The 8,998-nt window shown below is 44.9% G+C and overlaps 1 pseudogene; it reads right to left on the reverse strand.

Moving 5' to 3' along the window:
• Positions 1-6,958: 6,958 nt before the first annotated feature.
• LOC126490758 (stress-70 protein, mitochondrial-like) lies at positions 6,959-8,540 on the reverse strand (annotated as a pseudogene).
• Positions 8,541-8,998: the final 458 nt, after the last annotated feature.

An 8,998-nucleotide genomic window follows, 5' to 3' on the forward strand; every position in this document is an offset into this window, starting at 1 on the left:
GTGGGAAACCTCAGGTGAGTCCGTGCCCCTGGTGCGCTGCAGGTCATGGCCTCGGCCACAGTTAGAAGCTGCTTAGGCTGAGTCATGAAAGGAAATGGCATAGAACACATAGGCAGTGCCTGGAGCAGCTCACCGATGGTTGAGTTGGAAAGTTAAGGCGAGTGCCAGGACCTTGAAAGTCCTCTTCAATATATCTTCATATAGCATGGATATTATGCCAAGCTAGTATTTTGATTTATTTTGCTATGTTAATTGCTTTATCCATATAAACACATTTTAATGTCTTTATTGTGTTTTGATTTTGCTCATTCTAATGTCTGTGTCTTTGGGAAGGATCTATGTGAATGGGAGGAGGGGACTTCTGATTCAGTCATGATTTATTCCTTTATGTTTTCATTTATCGAATGGTCTGAGTTTCTTTCATATGCCAGTTGGGTGTTTAAGGAAAAGCATGAGTCAGATACAGCTCCTGCCTCAGTTGCTCACTGCCTAGGGTCCGCCACAACCTTTATGTGGAGTTCCAGCTGCATTTACTAGGGGCCAGTGAGGAGCCAGGGGCCAGGCACAACTTCTACCCTAGGTCTGACTTCCACCTGCCTGATAGTCTTAGATGGCATAAGACAGTCTTTGTTAAAGAAAAAGACCGTCTTTGTTTTCTTCCAGACTTCTGGTTCATGGGCGTATTTTCACTATTTAAGCTTTTATAACAATGTATGTATGTATGCACATATGTATGTATTTTCACTATTTAAGCTTTTATAACCATGGACACTGTATCATGTAAGCATTTGTTTATTTTCACTGTCAAGATTTTATAATAATCAGTCTTGTGTGATGTAAGCATTGATTTTTTTTACTCAGTGAGTTTCAGCCATTTGTCACCATGTGTCCACAGTTCCTGTAGACGTGTGTTTTCCTCTCTGTTTTCCAAGAGAGAATTAACTGAGACGAAGAAAAGGAAGTGGGCCTTGTCTAAGGCTATTTTGAATGCAGGATTCCCATGCCATCACTGCCCTTTAACACAAAGCTCATTACAAGCTGCTCATTGTGGACTGAGATGTGTGTTAACTCTCACATGTGAACATGACACAGTCCAGGGTTCTGAGCAAGCTCATGTGTGTCAGAGTGGAACTCTGGTGTAGAAGGTTGTCTGTTCTAAGTGGGAATGTAGAGAAATTGGGGGTATGCCTGGAAAGAGAGCACAGTCAGAATGCTGGACGGCTGGGGCCTGGGAAGGAGGCAGACAGGACACAAGCCTGGTATAAAGGAGAACTGTGAGCAATCAGCCGGGGGTTGCCAGGGAGATGCTGTGGAGAAGGGGCTGTGGGCAGAGAGATCGGAGGATTAAGGTTCATTGCAAAGCTACAGCAGATTTTGAGAAGTGTGTCTCATGGGGATGGATGGAGGCAAAGGATGGTGTGCAAGGAAGGAAAGGAACATAAAGGTGGTAAAGCAGGGCTTGGCTCTTGGGTCATTTGTGCCAGTGATGGAGGAAGGCTGAATACACTAAGGAATAGCAACCCCTACTCCCAACGCCCAATGGTCCTTGCTTGCTTGCTTGCTTGCTTGCTTTTTGGTTTTTAGAGACAGGGTTTCTCTGTAGCTTTGGATCCTGTCCTGGAACTAGCTTTTGTAGACCCTGCTGGCCTCAAACTCACAGAGATCCACCAGGCTCTTCCTCCCGAATGCTGGGGTTAAAGGAGTGTGCCACCACCACCTGGCGACAGAGCTATCTTTAATGACCACAGAAAGCCCACTGTGGGTGGCAGCTTTACTAAGCTTCTCTCCTCCCCTGGTACATGACCCAGGTACCCTTGGCGCTATGATGTCATCCACCAGCACCTGGGCCTCTGAATATGATGTCAAAGAGAGACAGATGGAAGTTGCATCAAGTACTAACCCTCTCAGTCCAGAAGGGACAAGTCGTGGCTTGCATTCCTTTGGTTGGAACTACTCCTCTGGCCCACTAAGATGTCGGGGGCTGGGAATGTGGATCTGGTGGCCCTTTGATCATGCCTGCCAGGCCCTCATTTGCTATAAAGTCTTTTGTCTGATAGATAAAGCTAAACCAGGGAGAGAGTTGATCAAACTTTTGTGTTACTTAAGAGCAAAGGGAATACAGAAGGGCACCAGAGTATTAGAGTGTAACTCTTGTCTTCTGTCAGCTGGAGATAGCTGGGCCAAGGCAGTGAAGCCACACAGGAGCTAACAGGTTTCTGGAAATAGCCCAGGTGGTTCAAACTTGGCATAATGGAAATGAGGGGGCAGGATGAAACTAGAGTTGAGGTTTCTGGACCGGGATTTGTCAGTTGCTTCTGAAGGTGAGGGGAACACTAGATGTTGATGGGAAGGTGGGTAGGTGAGCACGGTGAATCTTATGCATGTCACTTGGGCTACCCAGCATCCCCCACATTCTTTGAAGCTCGTCTTGGTCTTGATTTCCTCAGCTCCATTGTACTTTTTTTCCTGTAGAAATGTGGTTGACTTATCCCAGGCACGTGTGGTTTGATAGGAAGAGCTGGTGTACACAGGCTCCTTCGCTGTGCTGTGCAGGGTGTCTTGTTTGTGCCAAACACATGCTCCAGATTCTCCTGTGCTCTCATTTCTTTCCTTTTCACTTAATAAAAGTGTCTTCCCTGTCTCAGTAACACATAGAAAAATCAAGTATTTCCATAGCTGTTTAGTTTTCAATGATCAACAGATTATATCTGTGTAGTTAATATCTGGTGACATGTCCTTTGTTCCCTCTTCTCAGGCATCTCTTCTCTCCTTTCTATTCTTGTTTGAGATTGTGTTTTTACACAAGAACAAATATGTTGATGCAATCAAAAGAACATTGCAGGTTTAATGCCCTGTGTGAAAATTATTTTCACTGTCATTACTAAGTCCTTGATATTATGATAGGAACAATTGTCTGTGATTTGTTTTAGTTGGTTCAAATGGCTACTATGTTTATTGGTGATTTTGTCTTATTTTGTTTACTGAAAAAAAGAAAAAGAACAACATGACATTCTAGAAGAAAAACACATACCCACACTGTCAGAAACCCAAGTAGAAGCAGAAATTCAAAGAGAGCCACCAACGAGACATGAATTACAAGAAGAGTCATCATTGGCACAAAACCAAAGACCTGAGCAACAAAATTCTTTTAAACAGTCATCCTTAGGACCACCATCCCCAGAACAGCAACTTGAACAACAAGAGGTATGTAGACAGTTATTTTTGAGACCTCTATGCCCAGAGCAACAATTTGAACAACCAGAGGTATCTAGACAGTCATCCTTGGGACCACCGTCCTCAGAACAAAAACTTGAAAGACAAGAAGTATCTCGACAGTCATCCTTGAGACCACCATCCCCAGAACAACAACTTGAACAACAAGAGTTATCTGGACAGTCATCCTTGGGACCACCATCCTCTGAGCAACAATTTGAACAACAAGAGGTATCTGGACAGTCATCCTTGGGACCACCATCCTCAGAGCAACAATTTGAACAACAAGAGGTATCTGGACAGTCATCCTTGGGACCACCATCCCCAGAGCAACAATTTGAACAACAAGAGGTATCTGGACAGTCATCCTTGGGACCACCATCCCCAGAGCAACAATTTGAACAACAAGAGGTATCTGGACAGTCATCCTTGGGACCACCATCCCCAGAGCAAAAACTTGAACAACAAGAAGTATCTGGACAGTCATCCTTAGGACCACTGTCCCCAGAACAACAACTTCAACAACAAGAGTCTTCTAAAGAGTCACCTTTGGGACAACTTTTAGAGCAACAACCTGCCCAATGAGAATCTCCTAAATAGACATCTTTGGGACCACAATTCCAAGGTTGTCCATCCAAACAATGGGAATCCTGTTGACAGTCATCCTCAAGATAACAGTCTCAGAAACAGATGACTCTGGGACATCACATGAGACAAGTACCATGATATCAAAATATCAGCCACGTTGTGAAGAGCGACAGACAGAAACTGGACAGGACCACAGGGAAATGAAAATAAAATTAAACAGTTTATTTTCATATTACGCTGGGGTATGCCAGTAGGGAATTACAGTTACGAACATCATATTTTGAAGGCCAGACTTAAAGTTTAAAAGATGAATAAGAATAAATTAATCTGGAATCCCTTTCTTTGTTTTCTGATTAGAAGGGTGGAAGGGGGCGCTTATCTAGACTTAGTGTATCTAGCTGCCCAGAGCAGACCATTCCCTTCTAGCAATATCAGCCCACACTGCACATCTTAGAAGTACTCTCCAGCTTGAGACTAGACCACATAATACACAGCTATCCAGAGTTTATTCTTCCTACTTAAAGCATCTTCAAGTACACATACGGCTTTATACATAAAAATACATCACATATCATATATGTCCTATAAATATAAGTAGTAGATGGTTGAGTTCTAGAGAACCTAAAGCATCTTAAAGTACTTACACATATGCATTTATACATACAAGTACAAAACATTACACATGCATATATGTCCTATATACGTTAGGAGTATTTGGTTGAATGTGCTGGTTAGAAGAATGGACTCTCAAGTCAGACTGTTCTTGTTTGGCTTCTGTGCTCATTACGTGTTTGAACTAGCTTGCGACTTACTTCATTCAAAATGGGGGCTAATGATATACCTGACTTGTAGATTGTTGGGATAATGATTCACCAGAAAGCCCTTAGTTCCAGACTCGTGGAAGACATGCAACATGTGAGCTGTTGCCATCATTTCTCTTTGATGATTGTCCTTTTTGTTAGTTCACTAGAGAAAACAAACAGATTATTTTATCTAGATGCTAAGGTAGTTGCTATATTTGGCTCCTCTGGTAAACTGAGGTTTTTTTTTTTTTTTTTTTTTTTTTTACTGTAAAATGAATATGGAACTGTCACAGCTTTTAGATGAGATCTTTAGATAATTACACTTATTTATGTGCACGTGGAGGTGAGAGGACAGGACAGCTTGCAGGAGTCAGTGTTCCCCCTTTCGCTGTGTGGTACCTGGCATGGTGCTCAGGGCAGCAGTCTTGACTCCTGGAGCCACCCTGCTGGCCCTGAAACCCAGCCTTGAGGACTGAAAGGCTCCTGAAGAATAGTTAGTTCTTCATCGGTGTTAGTTACACTGCGGACTATTGCTGCACTGTGTTCAGTGTCCTGGTGTGGGGCTCCAAGGAAGCATCCGGTACACCTTTAAGGGGATGTTAGTAACTAAGTAGACACCGCCTCTATCCTGTGCTGCCTGGTGTTGTCTAACCAGTTCAGTTTCCAGTAGAGAGTTGAGCTAGCTCCATTTCGGATGACTCCTGTCAGCGACTCCCCTCCAGTTGTCCTGTGATGGCGACAGCCATGAATGGGAACCCTGAAGAAAGTACATCAGGGTAACACCCGGGTGCGAGCACCCCTTCCCACCCCGTCAGTCAACCACATAGACTAGAACCTTTCCCTTCCCTTTGCTGGGATTGGACACAAACTGAAGACCCCACAGAGTTTACAGTTGTCATTGTGCCTGAGGGTCCCTAGTGGGGGACGGGGCTTGTGCGAAGCCCCCATGGGTCGTGGAGTTGGACCTTTTGCTTATCTTCATGTTTTCATCTCAGGTTCGTAATAACGACAAGCCTCTTGGATAAGTCTAACAAAGGGACGCATGCACTGAGGTGAAGTAGGGGTTGCATGAATGTAGGGGATATTTAATTAACAGAAAACAGTTATTGTGTCCTGCAGGGACTTAGTTCTGGAGAGGTCTGTGTATGGAGGAAGTGACCAGAGGGGAAACCCTAGAGGGTTACTCAGTATTGTCAATGAGCAAAGAGCACAACCAGAAAGAAGCCACCATAGTGTCTTGGTGCCATTGAAATCTGAGAGCCACTCTAATTATTGTTCAGATCACTAAACATATTGTTAATAAGCTTAATAGTTTTCAACTGATATTTGTACTTGTGTTCAAAAGAGTTTTAGAAGTTGATCTGAACTAAAATGATATTTTTTTTTTTTAAATTTTAACGCCAATGCCAGCTGTCTACGTTGTTCTGGAGCTCACATTGCCTTTTGAAAATAACAGGTTGGATTTTATGTGTTGCAAGAGCTCTTTTGTTTTGCAGGATTAAGAAATGCCTAGTGCTCTGTGAATCCTAGGCAAGTGCTGAATGCTCCTCCACTGAGCTATTGCCATGGCTTCTTTTCAAGTTTGAGGTAGAGGCTCACTAAGATCCTTAGGCTGTTCTTGAACTTGCAGTCCTACCACTGTGCCTGGCAAAAGTCAACATCTTTAAAGAAACTGACATTTAGCAAGCCCACACTTGTATATTCTAAATTAATTTTTTTATGGAATCTGAATTTTTTCCTTGAAAAGTGATTTTCTTTGTTGGAAGAGGACAAAATTGCCATGCCAGTTTGAGGCAGGACAGACAGACGGGATAGTTCCTATTTCCTATATAAGAGCTCTTGAGGAATAGTAAAGAGGGCAACTTGATCAGAAAGCCTGTCTTGCTGTCATTTCTCCTGTTTCTTGCCCTTCCATTCCTCCCCTCCAGGTTTATCAGTGACCACAGTTCGCATCCCGCTGGCTGGGATAGGATATCATATGGATGTGGGGAGGAAAGAGCTGGCCTGACCCCAGGGTTTGGTTGATGCCTCTCCTCCTCAGTACTGTTTACATGACGCTGGAGAGGTGGCGACAATGTTAGGAAAATCCACGTAGGAGAACAATTTCTAGTGAGTTCCTAGGTGGAATTTGGAATTATGGCTGCCCCTGTCTGATGAAAATATGAATAACTCTGATGCTGAATTGCTCCAGCCTGTGTCACTAAAGATTTTTATGGGTGGTGGGGGCGCACGCCTTTAATCCCAGCACTAGGGAGGCAGATTCAGATGGATCTCTGAGTTCCATGCCAGGAGGTCTACAGAACAAGTTCCAGGACAACCAGGGCTACACAGAGAAACCCTTCAGCCATATTAACTCATATTAACTGATTCCACACGTTCCTTAATCCATCAGAAGACTGGATCACAATCTGTTGTTCATGACCCATTCCTTTATCTTTGGCAGAAACGTGTACAATACCATTGGCATCAATGTCAAATGTAACTTCAATTTGAGGGACTCCACAAGGGGCTGGGGGAATTCCAACCAAAGTGAACTGTCCTAGAAGTTTGTCTGCAGCATCTCTCACTCTCCCTGACACACTTTAATCTATACTTGAGTTTGTCACCTCAGTAGTGGTAGAAAATACCCGCCTCTCTTTGGTTGGAATAGTGGTGTTCCTATTAATAAGTTCCATAAAGACACCTCCCAGAGTTTCAATACCCAGAGAGGGGAGTGACATCCAGGAGCAACACCTCTGTGACATCACCAGCCAGCACACCTCCCTGAATGGCAGCTTCGATGGCTACAGCCTCATCAGAATTTACAGCTCTACTTGGGGCTCTGCCAAAAATATCTTGCACAGTCTGCTGAACCTTGGGCATCTTCATCATGCCCCCCAACCCTTCTCTTATGTCACGCTGGCTGACGTCTGCATCTTGCATAGCTTTCTGACACGGAGAAAAAGTTCTCTTGATTCAATCTGCGGCGATGCCTTCTGAGTGCGGGTTAGCTTCCTATTCAAATGCTTGGGTCCAGAAGCATCCATTGTAAGAAGTGGCAATTTATGTCAGTCTCCAAAGATGAGGAGAGTTCAAGCTTAGCCTTCTCAGCAGCTTCCCGAACCCTTTGAAGTGCCATGTTGTCTTTGGTGAAGTCAACCCATTTCCCTCTTGAACTCCCTCTTGACAATGTGCTGTAACAAAGCCTGGTCAAAGTCTTCACCACCTAAGGAAGCATCCCCACTGGTGGAGTTCACCTCGAACATTCCTTACACAATTTCCAGGATAGAAATGTCAAAGGTTCCACCACCTAAACCATACACAGCTGTGACTTTTTCTTCAGATTTGTCCATACCATATGCCAGGGTGGCAGCTGGAAGTTCACTAACCACTCGAAGTACACTTAGCCCAGCTATCTGGCTTAGTGGCCTGTCGCTGAGAGTCACTGAAATGAGCAGGGACGATGATCACAGCATTTCTTTTCCTGTGTGACCCGAGTACTTTTCCGCAGTCTCATCTTCATCAACACAAATGCTCCAGTCTGACTAGGAGAAGAGTTTCCCATGAGCCTCAACCCAGGCATCACCATTAGAGGCACGGACAATTTTAAAGGGAACATTTTTGGTGACTTTCTGTACATTGGGGTCATCATAGCAATGCCCAATCAGATGCTTGGTAGTATAGAAGGTGTAGTTTGGGATGATGATAGCCTGCCGCTTTGCGGACATGCCAACAAGTTTTTCCTCCAGCTTCTGTAAAGGCAGAAGGCGTAGTTCTGGCATCTTGAGCATTCACCAGGACCTTTGCTTGTCTGCCCTCTATAATCGCTGCACAGGAGTTGGCAGTACTCAAACCAATACCCACAACTGCACTGATCTGATGATGGGCGGCCATCAGACTCCAGGAGGCTGTGGTGCCCACGAGACGTTCGGCTGCGGCTCTGCTGGCGCTTATCATGGCAGCTGGACAGAGGGGACACGAGAGCAGAGAACAACACCCCACAGGTCCCGAGCTGCCACTGTGGCCTTCTTAAGGAGGAAGGGTTCAGGCAGTTCACGCTCTGTGACTGACAGTGGACTATGTTTGCCTTCAGGTCTGCTCGCCATTTCCCTTCCCCCTCTTCTCTTTCCCCATTGCCCTCACCTTCCTAAGAGTCACCAAGGGTCTTAAATAACAGAGTGGTCTCACTACTGGGTAAGACTCCACCCACAATGCACCTGGTGCAGCTTTGATCATGGGCAGTCACACACTCTTCCTGCACGGTTGTCCACGGGTGGCACTATGAAGGGAGATGGAGCAGAGCTGAGGGGTGGGGTGTGGCGTGCCGGTCACCTGCTGCTGTGACAAGATGCCCGAGCTAATCCACTGAGATGGGGAGAGGTTATTTTGGCTCACAGTCTCAGAGGAGCCAGTCT

The sequence above is a fragment of the Alexandromys fortis genome, unplaced genomic scaffold, assembly GCF_014885135.2.
Source record: "Alexandromys fortis isolate MF-2015 unplaced genomic scaffold, M_Fortis_MF-2015_v1.1 scaffold_249, whole genome shotgun sequence".
Lineage (NCBI taxonomy): Eukaryota > Metazoa > Chordata > Mammalia > Rodentia > Cricetidae > Alexandromys > Alexandromys fortis.